Source organism: Mycteria americana, chromosome 1 (assembly GCF_035582795.1).
Source record: "Mycteria americana isolate JAX WOST 10 ecotype Jacksonville Zoo and Gardens chromosome 1, USCA_MyAme_1.0, whole genome shotgun sequence".
Classification (NCBI taxonomy): Eukaryota; Metazoa; Chordata; class Aves; order Ciconiiformes; family Ciconiidae; genus Mycteria; species Mycteria americana.
In genome coordinates, this window is record NC_134365.1 from 163,938,069 (window position 1) to 163,954,462 (window position 16,394).

Sequence of the window (16,394 nt, forward strand, 5' to 3'; positions counted from 1 at the left end):
CACTTGATTCTTTCCATTTCATAGAACATTTCCAGGACAAAGCAGGTGAGACACAAAATCAAACCAGACCAAAAAAAAAACCCCTGGACAAATTAACCAACTCTCTCTCAGTCAAAATTATGCCCTCCAGCAATCCTCTACAACTTTATGGGCTGCAATGTATACATTACCAATATTTGGCTTTCACAGAGATACCCACTTTACTACAATGCATAGACCCTAGAAATCTTGAAAGCCTACTTGAAAGGCCCTTCTCCATGTTTATCCCTCTGCCCATCATCTGAAATAGTAGTAACCATGGTACCACTTTACAACAACTGAACAGAACTGCCTGTCCGCTACCAAAAAAAGCGCTACTATACTCTGAAAAGACAGAAAAGGGAGACACTAAAAAGATGCAGTGGTATTCTAGTTTTATGTTTTTAGGATTTCCTACAAACAAAGTTCAGTCAATTTACATATTAAGAGGGTTTGGGTTTTGGTTTGTTTGTTTGTTTGTTTTAATTTAATTATTATGGTTCTGTAAAGTTGGAGGGAAACCCCCAATTTAAGGTTCCAGGTTTTTTCTGGCTTCGTTATTGCCAAACATTCACCAGACAAGCAAGGTCCACCAAGAAAATTTTCAAGAACAATCCTGCTGATGCACACAGCACAACATAATCTAAATTTCATAACTGCAGCACTGGAGTCACTACAGGCACACAAATAAAAAAGTTTAGTATTTTTAAACCAGAAAAGTAAACACTCGCCTGCTGTTTCTAAAGTCCTATTTCAGTGTAATCATTTTCACCTTGCAGTGAAGCACTCCAGAGATGGACACCATCACATTTCCCTTTCCCCTAAGTGAAGCTTGCTAACATTTTGGTGTCTGAAGGCCAAAAGGGTTGAGATACAAGTGGTTATCTTACCAAAGCAGACCACTACTACTAAGTCTGTTTTAATTTCATTTCTCTCTAAGAAAAAAAACCCCACACCTATATTGATTCCTATAAGACGAATCCTCAAGTTAAAGGACCCGCTACACAATTGTAGTGCAGCACCTCTCACCCATTTCACTGGAAGCCTGAAAACATCAAGTGCACTTCATAAAGCCTTATCACCTACAAGTATGTTTACAAGGAACTGTCAGTTTTTATTAAAGAGTACAATTCTGACAACTGTAGAGAAGAGCTATAAAATACAAATCCTAAAAGCTCAACATTAAGCAAAATAAAAGCAAATGGAACATCTCACCTTTGTAAGCTGATGATTTTTGTGGGACCTAGTTCTCGTGATGACATCAGTCTTACGGATGTCAGAAGAAATTTTATTAAAGAGGGTAGCTAAAAGTGTTAAGCATTTGCAGATGGCATAAAGACTGAAGTCAGAGCAGAAGTTCGGGGCAACAAATTCTACAAAAGCCCCCAAACCAACAAACTCACATGGTTAAACATCATGCTTTTACTTCTAATAATCTGTTGTAATTTTCATAATGAAGTTTACCAACAGAGTTGTCCTCCTCTGCTTTGCAACATAACCATAAACAATAAAAGATAGTTTGCAGTTAAGATAAAATTTTTGCAAAGTCATACCTGAAGCAAACTGCAAAGAGTTACAAAAGGATCTCATGATAACTAATACACTGGATAATAAAATGACATAAGGGTTTAACATAAAGACAGGCAAAGTAACGCAGATGAGGGGAAAACCCAAAAAGTAATAAGTGGTACACACAAAACACTAGGTTCAAACTACTATAGAGGAAAGATCTTGTGGACATTACGGGCAATTCTGTGAAAACTTCAGCAAAATACTCAGCAGCTGATGGAGTATAAAGCAAGCAGAACATTTGGCAATATCAAAGGAAAACAGAAAGGAATTACGCTACTACATGTAGTCATGGAGCATGTAACTACTGAGTGACTAATCAAGTTAGGATCCCCCCCATTTCAAAGAGATTACCACAGAGCTAGAAAAAGGAGGGAGAACAGCAACAGCACCATCAGCACTACAGAAAGGCTTACATATACGGAGAGGCAACGGTGAGGCTTTTGACAACAGAAGGAACATGACATTCATACAGACTTGTGACCAGGACCACTAAATTTTGCCTAGGAGGCAGTGGACACTCAATGAATTACTGGTCAGGAAGCCATACAACAGAGTTATCTTTGCACATGGCAAACAGCTAGAGTATGAACTTAAATGGCAGGTGATGTACTGAAGGTCAAAAATATGAACAAGTTTAAAATAACTTTTCAACCTGAAAAATCAGACTATTTAAATAGTCATCAGAATCACCAACGGCTACTAAATTCAATGGTTGAGAAGGAAAGTCCTCCACAGAAAGTCTCTCACCCCTGGCAATTAACAGCTAGAGTCATGTGCCCGTCAAAGCACGTACTCCTGTCCTCAGCTTGCCCTTTTGCCTTCTCCGCCTCGGGATGGCAGCTGCCTACAAGCAGCCTAGTCCTGCAGCCAGGGCTGGCTACAGATCCATAGGGACACGCTGATCCTCAAGCCCTCCCATGAGAAACTCAACACTTTCATCTCCTATTTCAAACAAACAGATTTCGGAGACAGCGGACTTGTTCCACCTATCTTCAGGCACTCAAATGCATCACTGGCGACCAAAAAGCACAATCTCCTTCATCGGCCTCATGCCAAAGGGGGGACAGGCACCTCCAAAAGGCCATTCAGAACGTGAAGGCACAGCTTTATCTCCTGGGGCCACCACGAAGCCACTGACCTAACCGGACAGACACATGCCCACAAGGACTGGCAGATCACACGAGCGACTGTGCCACCTGCTCTGCACTCCACAGGGATGATTTACCAACTTGGGAAAGCAAAAAAAACCTCGTAGAAACACGTGTTTGTTCTCGGGCCTCAGTCCGTTGCCCTTCAGTGGTTGTATCCTGCTCCTCAAGAGACTGGGGAGAGAATTGGGGACGGAAAGAGAGCAGGAAACCAGAGAGGCAGAGGAGGGGGACTGGATCCCTCATGTCCTACAGAAGTGTCCAACCACTTCCAGCTCCATGGGTGAGGTCCAGATCCAGAAGATGGATTCAGTTCGAGGTATTGCTCTCCAGCTCCGCCCCACCCCCGAGAGGGACGTTGTGGCTTCCTACCACCTAGGACCTTTTACACCAAGGATTAAGCCGCCGGCTTGTCCCCCGCTGGCGTTTCCACTTCAAAGAGCTGCTACTGTGGATACCAAAGCCTTTGAAAGTGGCCTCACTGCACAAAGTCATGAGCATTAAATGAGGTCTTCAAAAAAAAAAAAAAAAAAAAAAAAACCACCCACACCAAAACACATACACCCCAAAAAAAAGCACTGGCTTTATAAACACATCAGTGCAGCCACTTTCAAAGCCTTTCATGCCTTCCCTGCTGTGGCAAAGAAAACCTTAGGGTTTTTTTTGGCTTCCCTCTGCCCCCTTAAAATTATGGCAATAAAGCAATCCAGCCCCAAAGCGTGTCCCAGGATTCGCAGAGGGGGACTAAAATACACAAGGGAACTGTAAAAAGAAAAAAAAAACCAAAAAAAACCCCAAAACACGTGAAGAGAAAAGTTTTTAAACGCAAGCGCTAGAGCTCCAGGACAGCGTCGCGCCGTGCTGCCGGCGCATGTTCAGCATGCCAATAAGGACTGCAGCACTGCAATCCCCAGCACGAGCAGCCCACACACCCGCGTCCTCCTCCGCAAACGCCTCTCGCCAGCCGGAGGACGTGCCCCAGGCCCCATCGCCTGTGGGCTGCGGGGCGAGGAGATGAAGGCGGGAAAGCCAGCACTGGCCTCCTCACGGCAGCTGGAGGCTGTAGCTGGGGATGCTGTGCCACGGGTGAACACAGCCATCAAGTAAATCCCGTAGGTGTTATGGCAGCCTTTTAAATAAATAAAAGCAGGGCAGTGCTGAAGTCCTGAATCGTGAACCGGGTGCAGAGGTACTGCTCCTGCCAGCGATGGGCCTGCCCATCCCACCAGAGGCACAGCCAGAAGCGTTTGCTGGCAAACCAGTGCGGCTGTAGGCTTGAAATATGTATAGAGCTGCTGCTAACAGCACTGCAGACTGTCTGAAAAGGGGGAAGGAGTACCCAAAAAAGACAAAAACGGACTAAAACTAGGCTTTGATATCCTACAAGGCAGCCGTTTCCCCCACCTTGATGTCAGGAGGAGTCTCCCACAGAGAGCTGCCAGAGGAGAGCGTTAAGGTATAAACCCAACACGATGAAACCCAGCGTTGAAAATCATCCTTCTGAGCGCTTGAGAAGTAAACAGAAATCTTGCCACTTTACAATTTAAGGTTAGTTTTAGACTAAGTTCAGTACACTGTCCGTAACACCTATAAAAGTGCAAAAATCATGATAGATTCCGGAAACTGGGGGATGGGGGGACTGAGCCATTTGGTATACCTGAAGCATATATAACAGAGCATTTTAAAAAAACAACCATAAAAATCCTCAGAAACCCAGGGAAAAAAAAAAGTGTTCAGCCTGGATAGGAGAGAACGCTAGAGGGTTAAAAAAAATTTTGAAAAAAAAAAATATTTGCTAGGCCTATCTCTTAAACACAAAGAAGTTGCAGAAAAAAGTTTTGTCTCTTCACACACAAAAAAGTTGCCTTCAGAATTCACAAAAAGAAAAGAAAAGAAAAAAAAGGGCATTTCTAACTGAGTCCTAGCTTCCTTCCATAAAACTAGAGGGAAAACATTTCTGTATTTTTCCTTACCTGTATTCTCCAATTCTGCCTATTGTCAGAGGCACTGTACTCACTGCAGGAGAGAAGATTTTACAGCACATGAACCTCCAGACCAAGCTTGTCTCTATGTGTTCAGCAATGTGCAACACTCAAACCTTCCTGAAACGCTGTTTATCATCCACTCAGAAACTGATAAAAAAATTATTGATCCAAAATAGAAAAAATTAATAGACTCTGATAAGAACCACCTGTTTCCATTTCTTTATCTATTTCTTTATGCAACAACTGTACCACTAAATCCCTCCTACTGTCTTTATTAGCTATTGTTTTTGTATTGCAAAAATCACAAAAATGAAAAACCGTATTTTTATGAGTGTGTGTATATTACATACATGTGTATGCATTTGTGGACATACATCTAGGTATAAAAATGGGAGCTGGGGGGGGCGGGGGCAGAGAAGAGTGTGAACATGCATGTTTATCCCTTTTGTTTACCAGAACTACAGCTGAGCTCTTCTAACTTGCAAAGTCTAAGGTATCACAAGCCCACCAGGTCCTCTGCCAGACTTACAGCTCCAGGAATCCTACAGGTCTTCTGCAGGAGCAGCAAGCTGCACACTGGCAGTTCTCAACAGCTTTAATAATCATCACTAGCACAAAAAGTCCCTTACATAATTAGTATTTCTTTGTGTTAGTTATAAGGATTTTGCATTTAATCTCCTGTTGGGTATGCTCTTCAATTTTCACAGCCCCAAAGTTTTCCTTTTTAGCGTGCCCAAAATACTGAACTAAGAACTTTACATCGCCAGCATTGTCAGAGGGAGAGCTCAGTGTTTTAACGGCCTTATTAAAAAGAATAATTAAAAAAAAAAAACTGGGGAGATTAAGAAGTTGGCAGATTCTAGAAAAGGGCTGCATGATTTCTTTCTCCTCACACACCCTCTACCCCAAATACAGCCGAAAAGTTTGTTTTTAAGAGGAGACTTTGGACTCTGTGTATCAATAACCAACAACTGTCACTGCATTTGCTAATAATGTATAAGAAGATTAGTTTAATTAGTCAAGCAGTTAATACTACTATTATTTGAACTAGTTTTCAGCACTGACACCCTCTTGAAATGAGTTTTATTTTCCTCAGGCTATAATTTCAGCCTGTCTACAGACCAGTTACGTAGCACTGGTTCACACTAGTTAACCATAACACATTGTATTAAACATAACATATCAAATTAGCTTGACAGTCCAAGGCTGGAAAATAGTTTTAAAAAGAAAATACATACTAAGAAATTCTAAAGCAAGTGATTTTATTCTCTTTTGCTACAATTTTGTAACAGCCATGTGTTTTATTCACAAAAAAGGGGAGAAAAAAAAATCATTGGGCTTAAAAAAAAAAAAAGTGTTTCTTCCCTGAAAGAGGAAAAAAAAAAAAAAATCCTCAAAGTCAGAAATTTCTGGTAACATTAGAAAACAAAGTATCACTAATAGCTATTATGTGAAATTTAAATCTTAGCAATGTGTCTAACTAATGATTTAGGAAATTAAAACCATATGTGAAATCATTAATGAGGAATTTTATTTGAACACTAAGTCTTTTTCTCATCTCTCAATACTATAAAAACTGAACATTTTACAGAGCTTTTTGCAAATAAACACAGTACAGATTATTCCTGACATACTTGTGAGCAAGAGAACAACATTCACAGCAGAAATGAGCTACCAGACCTGAGTGCCTGAAATACCACATAATGTTGAGCTACTTTTCTTTCTCAAAAAAAAAAGAAAAAAATAAATAAAAAAAACAAAGCACCAACCTGTAGCACACGATTATTTTAGATTTCTATAAAATATATGCTTGCAAATGAAGAACTTGATTTGGCTTTATAAACACTCTTGTAGTCACAACACTATACTTCAGAGCAAGTAAGTCATTAGTAAACCCTACCTTAGGAAATGAAGAAACTAATTCTAAACAAAGTAATTATTCCTTGGAAACAGACAGATTGCACGCAGTAAAACGATACCGCACCAATAGCTCTGATGAAATCCACAGAGCAATTAAGAGGAAAAGATACTACTAAACGAAAAGAGGTACCAGAATCTGGTCCAAAAATACTTTTATTACCAACTATTTACATAACAATTGTAAATACAGAGTACTTACTGCCACCTCTACCCTCCAAGACAAAAGCACAGCTACCTATCTATATAAAATATTCCTTGAGCAGGAAAGAATTTTTTTTATCCCTTTGTCGCTTGATTGTCTGTCAACAGTTTGATACAAACTATTTGATTAAGTGATGAATGCAAATTTTCACTTTGTAACATATAGCATTATCCTCCTTATGCCTAACTGCCAATCTCAAAGGTACAAAAAACAGCCACTTAAATTATCTGAAAGGAAGAGACAGTCTCAAAACATGAAGCTGAAAAGTTTTCTCTGTAAGCTGTGCATGAAAATGATTTTATTTGCAAAAACTAAAAACTTAGCTCACATTTTACAGCTTGGAAAAGATTATTTTGACTTTTAACACCACATTTAAACATTGACAGTGATAGATATTTAAACATACATATCCATACCCCATGGATTTTTAATAATAATGCTCTATACCCTGGCATGTGTTTCACTTGTTAGCAGAGTTTGAAATTCTCAGAAGACACGAGGTTGATTCTACTCAGAAGGGTGTAGTGTTTAAAAATAACCGGTTCATAAACTGAAGATGTGTCAACAACCTAGCTGCAGGTCTCCAGCAAGTATTTAGCCAGGGAACGGGGAATTTGAATCAGCCTCCTCTGAGCAGGGTCAGCTGTGAGGAGCCAGGAGGCGACATCGGAAGTTTTGAGCCTGTGTCCTGTACTTCTCCTTGGAAAAGGAGGGACGGTTAGTCTAGAAGGGCCTATTTAATGCAATAGTTTTAAAACTAGCGTAACTTGTTCCCAGGAAAAAAATAAAAAAAAAAAATCTCGAAACTTTCCCCAAAATTACACCATCAAAAGCTTTTCTAGGCAGTAATAGGTTCTTCTACCTAATTTCTTCTTTAAGACATTGATCTTTAGTCCTCCTCAGCTCATACACTTCATTTTTCTACTCACATCCTATTTGCATACAAGTATGTGTATACAATGTTTGTGGCTATTACAGGAGAAATAAGATAACATTTTCTTGCTGTTTCACCAACTGTTAGGTCTTTTAAAAAAGCAAAAAAAAATATTTTTTTTAAACTATATTATGTACTGTACATATACATAATGCTGCTATAACACAGCTGAAGACAGCATGCTAATTCGGGTCACTAATTGGGTGGGATCCAGAAAGGTACTGAGCACCATCAACGCATATGGCAGTTTAAGAAAGTTGAAGAGGCTTCAGCACGTCACAGGATGAGGCAATGTCCTTGGACCCTTCCCACAATATGATGGTAAAGTTTGCTTCCAAGGTCTAATAGATAACAATAATTAATACCTCCTCTATTCTTCCAAAATTGTACAGACTTCTGCCTAAAGAACCCTTCTCCTTCTCTCCAGAGCATTTAACATAAATCTTCTCCGCTCCTTCCTGAGGCTCCTCCTCAGCAAGAAAGTTGATGTGCCTCAGCACAGTGAAATCATTGCTCTAAAAGCCAGCCTACTCATTAAATTATTCTGCTAGCTGTGTGTTCTCTCATTAAAAATGTATAAAGATCAGATAATTGCAGCACATACTATTAACCTTGTTTTCCTTGTTTTCGTGTACAGGTTCTGTTGTGCTGTCGAGACAAAGACCTGGAAAGGGCAGGGGAAACGCTACAATACGGAAAGCTCTCCCAGCTTGCCTTCAAGAAGAGCACAAGGAATCACGGTGCAGTCAAAAACACCCATACTTTTATAACGGGGTAAAATATTGTAATCTCATTGTACAGCTCCTAAAAGTCTAAGACAGGCAGTCTTGGCTTTAGTTCAAGCCTCCAATAGGGAATTATTTAGATCAGCCAGTCTAATTCACCTAAATCTTCAAACATATCTGCTATAAACTTCACAGATTTCCAGGTTGGCTCCTTCTCTTTCTTAAAGCTAGGAAGCACTACCAGACAACAACCCAGCTAAAAATCCAATTAGGGTAACAGCACTTCTGAAACACACTGACCTATTTCTTTTTTCACTTGCGTTATTTTAATATGCATATACTCACATTCTATTTCTGAAGACAGCTATTTACATTGGAAATTAATTCCCTTAGAAAACAAGTTACCACAAAATCCATGTACTGCACCCAGACAGTATATATTCACTGGAGAAATGCTGTTTCCCTGACTCCCCCGAGCAACACATACAGTATGCAGCATACTGCAGCAAACTCTTTAAACATTCAATAAAAGACAACGATCCTCCTACCTTGTTTAGCTCTGTCTATTCGGCACATTCCCAACGTGAACAGGAACATCCGATATAAACAAACAGCCATATCTTTCCCATCGCATCACGGTAAGTAATTTTCACATGAAATGATGAGCAGCCCGTAATTCTTTTTTTTTTTTTTTTGGTGCTCAGAAAGCCTTGTGCCTTATCTGGGGATTTTTCCTCAGATGATGAAGCAAAGACACAGCCTAAACTCTGTTGCTGAAAGACTGCAGCCCTTCCTTCTCCCAGAGCCCTCCCAGCATATGGCAGCCAATCACACCCAGCTTCGTCAGCCCTACTGCTCTTAAACTGATCCTAATGGGATGATTGACACGGCAACACAGCACTTCTAATGTGTAAAAACAATGCATCCATACTGATGAACCAGGAATTTCCCTCACGCAGGGAAGGAGTTTTGCTGGTGAGGTAAAGCAATACCTCCATGAAACAACATACGCAGCAAAAGCAAACAACTCCCTTCCCCTCCACTGCAACGGCAGCTACACCATTACTTGCACAAGGATTTTCAAATCTTTTGCTAATCATAAATGCTTGCACAAACAACATTTCCAAAATTGCAAAACTGCAGTGCTGCTGTTCTGGTTGTAAAGGTAAGCCATGCACTATAAACCAAACAATCTATCCTTTCTTTTAACATGCAACCAAAATGCACTCTGATTCAGGCAGCAATATTCTCATTTTAATACTGCATAATCTTACTGTGCAGCGTCTGCACTGAACAGCAATATACACATAATGTCTTTCCGAATATTTGAGACCACTTGTTAGGGACTGCAGGTATGGGATGCTTCTCAGTGAAAACATAATCTATACGATGGTGTTTTAATATCCTTGGCAGACAAATCACATCAGCAGCATCAAACTGCGGTTCGTGTGATCACCTTACAACTGATGTTTGTTTGTATCAAGGTTCTGGCATAAGGACTATGATACCAGTTGCCATTTTCAAGTCAACTGTAGGCAGCTCAATACGCTTGGTACACAAGGTCTGCTGTCAATCAGTTTTCCCACAAATTTTGCTGAAGTTTTAAAACAAGAGAACAAAGCAGCCAAGGATTATTGAACAAGAGTTGCAATTAAGAAAAATACATAAAGGAGCTTAAGCTGAAAGTCAATCTTTATCCAGAAAGGGATAAAGATTGCAGTGCAATACTACTTTAGACAGCAGTTTATGCAATTCAAGCCATTACATAAAAATGTGTAAAATGTGTTTAAAATTCCACTAAAAGTTTAGAAATATGAATAGACAAGAGGAAAACAAAGCGCTCATTCACTGGCAGCTCTGTCCCAAGGCCCCATTGTTTCCTATGGACTGTTTTGCATATTATAAATGCAGCTTCCCAAAAATCCATTATTCCTCTATCCCACAAGCAAAAACTCTCCTTCAGGCTCCACCATCTCCCACCCAATTTGTGAAAACCCTCCCCTCCCTGGCATGGCTGAAATGCGCTCCTGCCAACAAGGCTCCTGCCAGCCAGCCCTCGCTCTCTGCTCAATCACCCTCTCCACTCTGCTCTATTCTGCCCTATTTAAAAAAACAAAACAACCCCCCCAAAACCCAAATAGTTGATTCTGGTGGGTCTTGGGAGACCCCAGGGACAGGGGTGGTAACTCCATCCGTTATTAAGATGGTCTCATGCATCTCGTCGGTATTTTCCACATTCTTCTGATTTTGCCAAACTCGAGCTGCCCATGTTAAAAATTTTCCATGCTGGACATCTGCTGCAGGATTTATTTACTTTTCTGCCAAGACACAGTTTGCCCATTTCTGAGATAGCCTAGACAAAAACATGTTGCTCTGCCACACTTGTAACTCACTCACCGGGGAACTCTGGCTCCCCTGCCCATGTTGGGGCAGTCTTGAAATTTGGCAGAGTACTAATCCCTTGCCTTTTTTTTTTTTTAAAATAAAGGCTACGTTTCTTTGCTATACTCATGAAAATATTTTCCTATTTGACAAAGCTTTAAACCTACTAGAATTCAGCTGATAGACACCATCTTTTAAATTTTTTTTCCCAGCTCTCTATAGCGCAAGCCTCAGAAAATATTCTGCAGTAAGTGTCCACCGCCTCCTCCAGCCATCCATCCGTCCGTATGTGGCTGGAAAGGCACCAGCCCCACAGTGCGAGTGAGCATGTAATGGGCTCAAGTTACAGGAGATTAGCAGGATTTCCCCTGTAACTGCTGCTCCCATCTGCCACAGACCAGACATAGGAGCTGACAGCAGGAAGACAACCTCGCCTGTTGCTTTCATGACCCTTCGGCTGGTGCCCCACGGACGTGCAGGAGACAGGCCCTTGAGAGTGCACTGCAGATGGGGTGTGAGAAAGGTTGGGTGGACCAAAATGTGACACGAAGCTGGGCAGAAAAGGGAGAGACAGCGACGAGAGGGAAAGGGAGGATGAGACGCAAGAGCCAGAGTTTGGAAATCCTGGGTCTGGTGGAGCAGAAGGTTACAGCAAGGAAGAAGATGGTGCCCAAGCCGGATGAGGAGCTGGGGAGAGTAAGCAGCACAGGCACCACCAGTCAACAGGAGGCAGCCACCCTCCCCATGGACCACATGCACGTTCATACGGCAACACGGGCCGAGAGCTTTTGTGGTCCATTAGTTTGCTTCTAAAGAGGAAGGAAACTTGCAAGCTACCTCAAAAAAAAAAAAAAAAAAACCCACAAACCTAGACAAGTCACTAACACAACCCCCTGAAAGGCGAGGGTTCAGCACTGCCTGCACAACCCTATTTCAGTGCCACTGCTTCAGAGCTCATACGCCAGTCTTTGACCACTGCAGAGCTTCAACTGCAGTCAAACGGGGTTGAGGTGCTCCCAGATATCACTCCTAGGACTCTAGAATCATGAACGCAAAACTAGCAGCCATGTGCCCACCCAGCTCCTCACGTGGGTTATTACATCTTAGTTCCTCCCTTGCCAAAGGATCAGAAGCCCCTCAACTCAATAGGGCGTGCTGAAAAATAAGTCACGTCACATTTGTGAACCCTTCGGCTAGGCCCCATCAAAAAGCTCAAGAGAAAATGTATGATCTTTCTTAAAAATGGCGCTTGAGTAGTGTGCAGCAAATAAGGCATGAGTTCATGGACTAAAGGAAAAGAGATTTTTAAAAATACCTGCTCTGTACATCAAGGAGTGAGGAGTTCCAAAGTGACTGATCTCAAATTGAGATGTGCCCATGCGCCCATTCATTTTTCACATCAGTTACAAAGAAAAAGGCCAGGATTTCAATTTTCAGGCCAATTTATACCATCACATTACATATTTAATTGCAAAATGACATCATCTTAGAGAAGCTGAGAAATTCAGATGTCAAACACAACAAAGAGTAACAAATGAAGGTAAATTCCCAACTCAGAAAACGCCATCTGCTCTGCTTGACATGCTCCTATAATTAATGAATCAAGGAAAAAATGCTGCTAAAGGTGACTATTACACACAATTTTCTGAAGGGTGTAGATATAACTTTTGGAAAAAAGTGGACTATTTTGGAAGTAATAAAGGAGGAGAACTGGAACATGCAGAATGTGCACAGTTGTTTTTTCTTCTTTACTCTGGAATCATAGCAATTAGGTCTAATCCCAGCAACAACAAAACTTCTCAATTTAAAGGGAGTTTTGCAAGAAGCATGGAATATATATAACACTAACATTGAAGACACCAAGCAGCTTATGTGACATTGAGTACAGCAGAAAGATGATTTTGAGCCTTGCATAGATGACCTATGGCAACAGTGACATTTTGGCAAGTTCAGCAATGGCAAGAAGAACTTCAAAACTATTTCTGTGTCAGTAATAGACTCTTCCCTTAGTAACTTCCCACAACTGCTACCACCAGCAAAATTCAACCTTGGTAGCTACGGTCTGAATGACAGCATAAAGAAAAGTCAAGGCAGCTGCCAAGATTTTAAAACTGGGCACTTAGACCTATTCATGCATAATACCACTGATGCCAGCCTTTGCAAAATACCTCGCACCCTCTCTCTATTGGGGCTGAAGTGATGGTAGAAATCATTATAAGTTACAAAAATAGAGAGTAATGCCAAAATTCAAGTTACTAACCAGAAGCAGGTATGCTGTTCTGAAAGGGCACTCCTAGGTCTAATTTTGGTTTTAAAAATATGCTTATCTGAAGAACTTTATGTCCAGGATTTCAATTGTTGTAACTTGCTAGCACCCAGACATCCCAACATCTTCCTAACCTAGGAAAACTGGAGATTCATTGTGCACAGACATGAAAACAGACTATTCTATCTTCATCATATATGCTGAGAGGAATATGAAATGAAAACACACCACAGAAGCAAGCGTATATTCAAGTTACATGTTAGGATCCAATCTTACCAAAATTAAGGTGGCTTCTGGCGGCCTTCCAAATCCCCTTTCTGCTTCCGCTGGTTGCACAAGGAATTTAAGCCATGTCTAAATTGTGAGATCCAAACATATGGGTTCAGTCTGCATCCTGACTTTATTTTGGGATGACACCAATTCCCCATCATGATGAAAACTGAGTACACGTGCACCGTTCCTTCACAGGGTGGTTCCAGTTGGGAAGGGTGATGAAGGCACCAGCCAGAGGAGAGCTGCAGAACACTCCAACCAGGCTTTGCAGCTGAACGTTTGAGACACATATCGCGGGTGCCATGGAGGGCTGAGCTGCCTCTGGATTGTAGCCTTATGCACTTAGCTTGAAATATAGTTGACCAAATATAAACAACCACATCTCACTGAGTCACTCTACTCCCCCTCTCTCTTTATAGTCACTGAAGAGAAATAGGCATTTGTAGGCTGTGATTCATCCTATCCCAAAGTAGCTATTCTAAGAGCTTCTATCATATCCTAAAAGCATCTGTGTTTCTCTATTGGCTACCTGAGATGGTCACCCTTAGGCTCCTTCTATCATGTCCTTCATTAAACATTTAAGAGGTGAAATCTTACTATGGGAGAAGCTTTATTAGGAACATAAATATTTAGACACTTAAGTTACATATGCTGGATAGCACTTTTGATTTTCAAATTCATTTAAAATAACTAAAAACATTAACACATAGCTAAAGAACACCTGTATTTTGACAATGTACAGTTACAGCTTTGGTGTAAATCCTCAGCTTGCCATAAGCATGTTCCAGCTATGTTGCTATATAAGCTACATAAGCTTGTTCTCTAAGCTATGCTGAACATGTTCCAGGGTATTTTTTCCCCTGACTGAACATCAATCCTTGCACTCACTCATGCTTTCTTCCTCTGAACAACTGATTGACACCAAATTAACCTAAGAGGAGTTGGACTGGGATCCTCCTCCTGATTTTCTTTTTGATTTTGGAGGGAGGCATTTTGGGGGGAGGGAAGGTTGGTAAAACAACCAATATCTTGCTGACTCTGTCTATATAAGCTAGGTAATACAAACTGGCAAAATAATGAGCTAGGTAAAATAAATTGGCAAACCACCTATATTGCCTTACTCTTAGAACACAGACTTATGCAAAAGTTTTTCCAGGAAAGTGATTCTATTTTTCTTCATGACAGCTGAAAAAAAGCTGTTTGCAGTTTGCTGATCTGAAATACCAAATCACAGAAGTATTAAAACATTAACATTTAAATTTTAGTCATCCAAATCCAGACAGCTAGTGCCTTCTTAGATGCCCTAGGGAATTCCTGTTGGCCGCCAGTGGCCACTGCTGGAAAGACTGGGTTACTGGTATGTCCTGGCTTATGTCTGCCAGCCCCATGCAGATGTCCCAGATATAAAATGGTCTATTGTCATTTTAGATGCCATATATTTAGGTACCTGTACCTGTCCAAAAATGTAAACCACTTCCTCAATACATATTGGAGCAGATCTTCCCAACTCTTCTAGCAGAATGTAAAAGGGTTACATACAAAACAGAAATCCTTTCTCTTCAACTGCTGAATGCTACTCAGAATAGATGTTTTACGAATCACAAGGAATCATAGGGTAAATCACAAGCACTATTTAAGCCAGCAACATACATTACAAATTCAAGATAAATCCTTCTCTTTGCTAACTGACTTCATGTCCCCCTATTTGGTATAGCATCCACCACAAACAGGGAATTATCTGATGGAAGTCTCCCAGGCCTCTCACTCCAGCTGAAATAAACACCAAATGCTTAAGTCTTCATAAAAATGTATTTTGAATCCATGTGGTTATGAAGAATACTTTCCAAATGTGTCAAATTAAGAAGAAAGCAAGTGTTGCGCCCTTTAGTCTTTAACACCCAGTTGGAAACAATGCGAAGGTGTAAACTGCCACTACTCACTAATGCCTAAATTATCTTTAGCTAGACCCCTGTGCATTGGGAAGTTCTTCCACTGCTGATAAAAACATGCTCCTTCCTCCTCAGATCCCTCCATGACTAATTTCCTCCATAGCTATTGTTCTGGCCTCAGATTTGGAGCAGCTCCTATTAAAACCCACAACTGGAGGAAACCATTTGATAAATCACTGTTGTCAGAGAACCTACTAACCTCATCCACAAAGTCACATGGGCATAGGAAAACCCTCTTGTGTTTCAGGGAGCACAGGTGGCGGATGCACATACTAAACTTCTACCCCTTATCCCGAGAATTTGCTGGCTTCCTATAATAGCCAACCTACTGGGAAGACACAGGAGCAAGATTCGTCCTCTAAAAAGTTCCTTAATTACCAAGAATAATACTTCATATAACTACATGAGAGAAGATTACATTTTCTGCAGGTAAACCAAATATTTCTTTAATCTTCTATGAAGCTTCAGTTATTGGCCTCTATCCAGATCCTGCATATAATTCAAGCAGTGGCTGCAAATAATAAATCTTCTGACCAGTGATGTAATGAGGACTCTCTAATTATCCTTTAAATCCAAAAGCTCCATTTTATTACTCCATTATAAATCCAAAAGGAAAAAGATGCCACTGAAACTAAGCTACATTTTGAATTTTCCCATCTTCAATTAGCACAAAAATAATTCAGCTCACTCGAATTCACTAAAATTATCCTATTGTTTTTGCACACTACCGCAATACAGGTGTAAAACATCCCGTTGCTATTTAACAGGTGATGCTAGCTCCTGTTTCCCTACAAGCTGCCACTTAACAGCCTGAGCCTGTAGGGTAGATGCTCAGGGCCATGCAGCAAAATCAGCAAGCAATCTCCACTGTAAGCAGAGAAAATAGGCTCCAGGAGACTTCACAGAAAATGAGAGCCAATTGGATAATTTTTGTTTTTTTAAAAATCAGTAAGAGTAGGATTGGATCCCTCACCCTTTTACAGCAATTAATAACCTGCACATGTAAGAGCAGAGGACTCC

General features: G+C 40.8%; 1 protein-coding gene across 7 annotated transcripts in view; it reads right to left on the bottom strand.

The window, feature by feature from the left end:
- MBNL2 (muscleblind like splicing regulator 2) overlaps positions 1-16,394 on the bottom strand; it is a 112,664-nt gene that overhangs the window by 86,659 nt on the left and 9,611 nt on the right. Inside the window, exon 1 of one of the 7 annotated variants that reach the window (XM_075526490.1) lies at positions 9,053-9,276. The exons of the other annotated variants lie outside the window; for them this stretch is intronic. The gene's annotated coding sequence lies outside the window, so the exon portion shown is untranslated. Of the gene's footprint in view, positions 1-9,052; positions 9,277-16,394 lie in introns of those variants that run through there. 7 annotated transcript variants of the gene reach the window in all.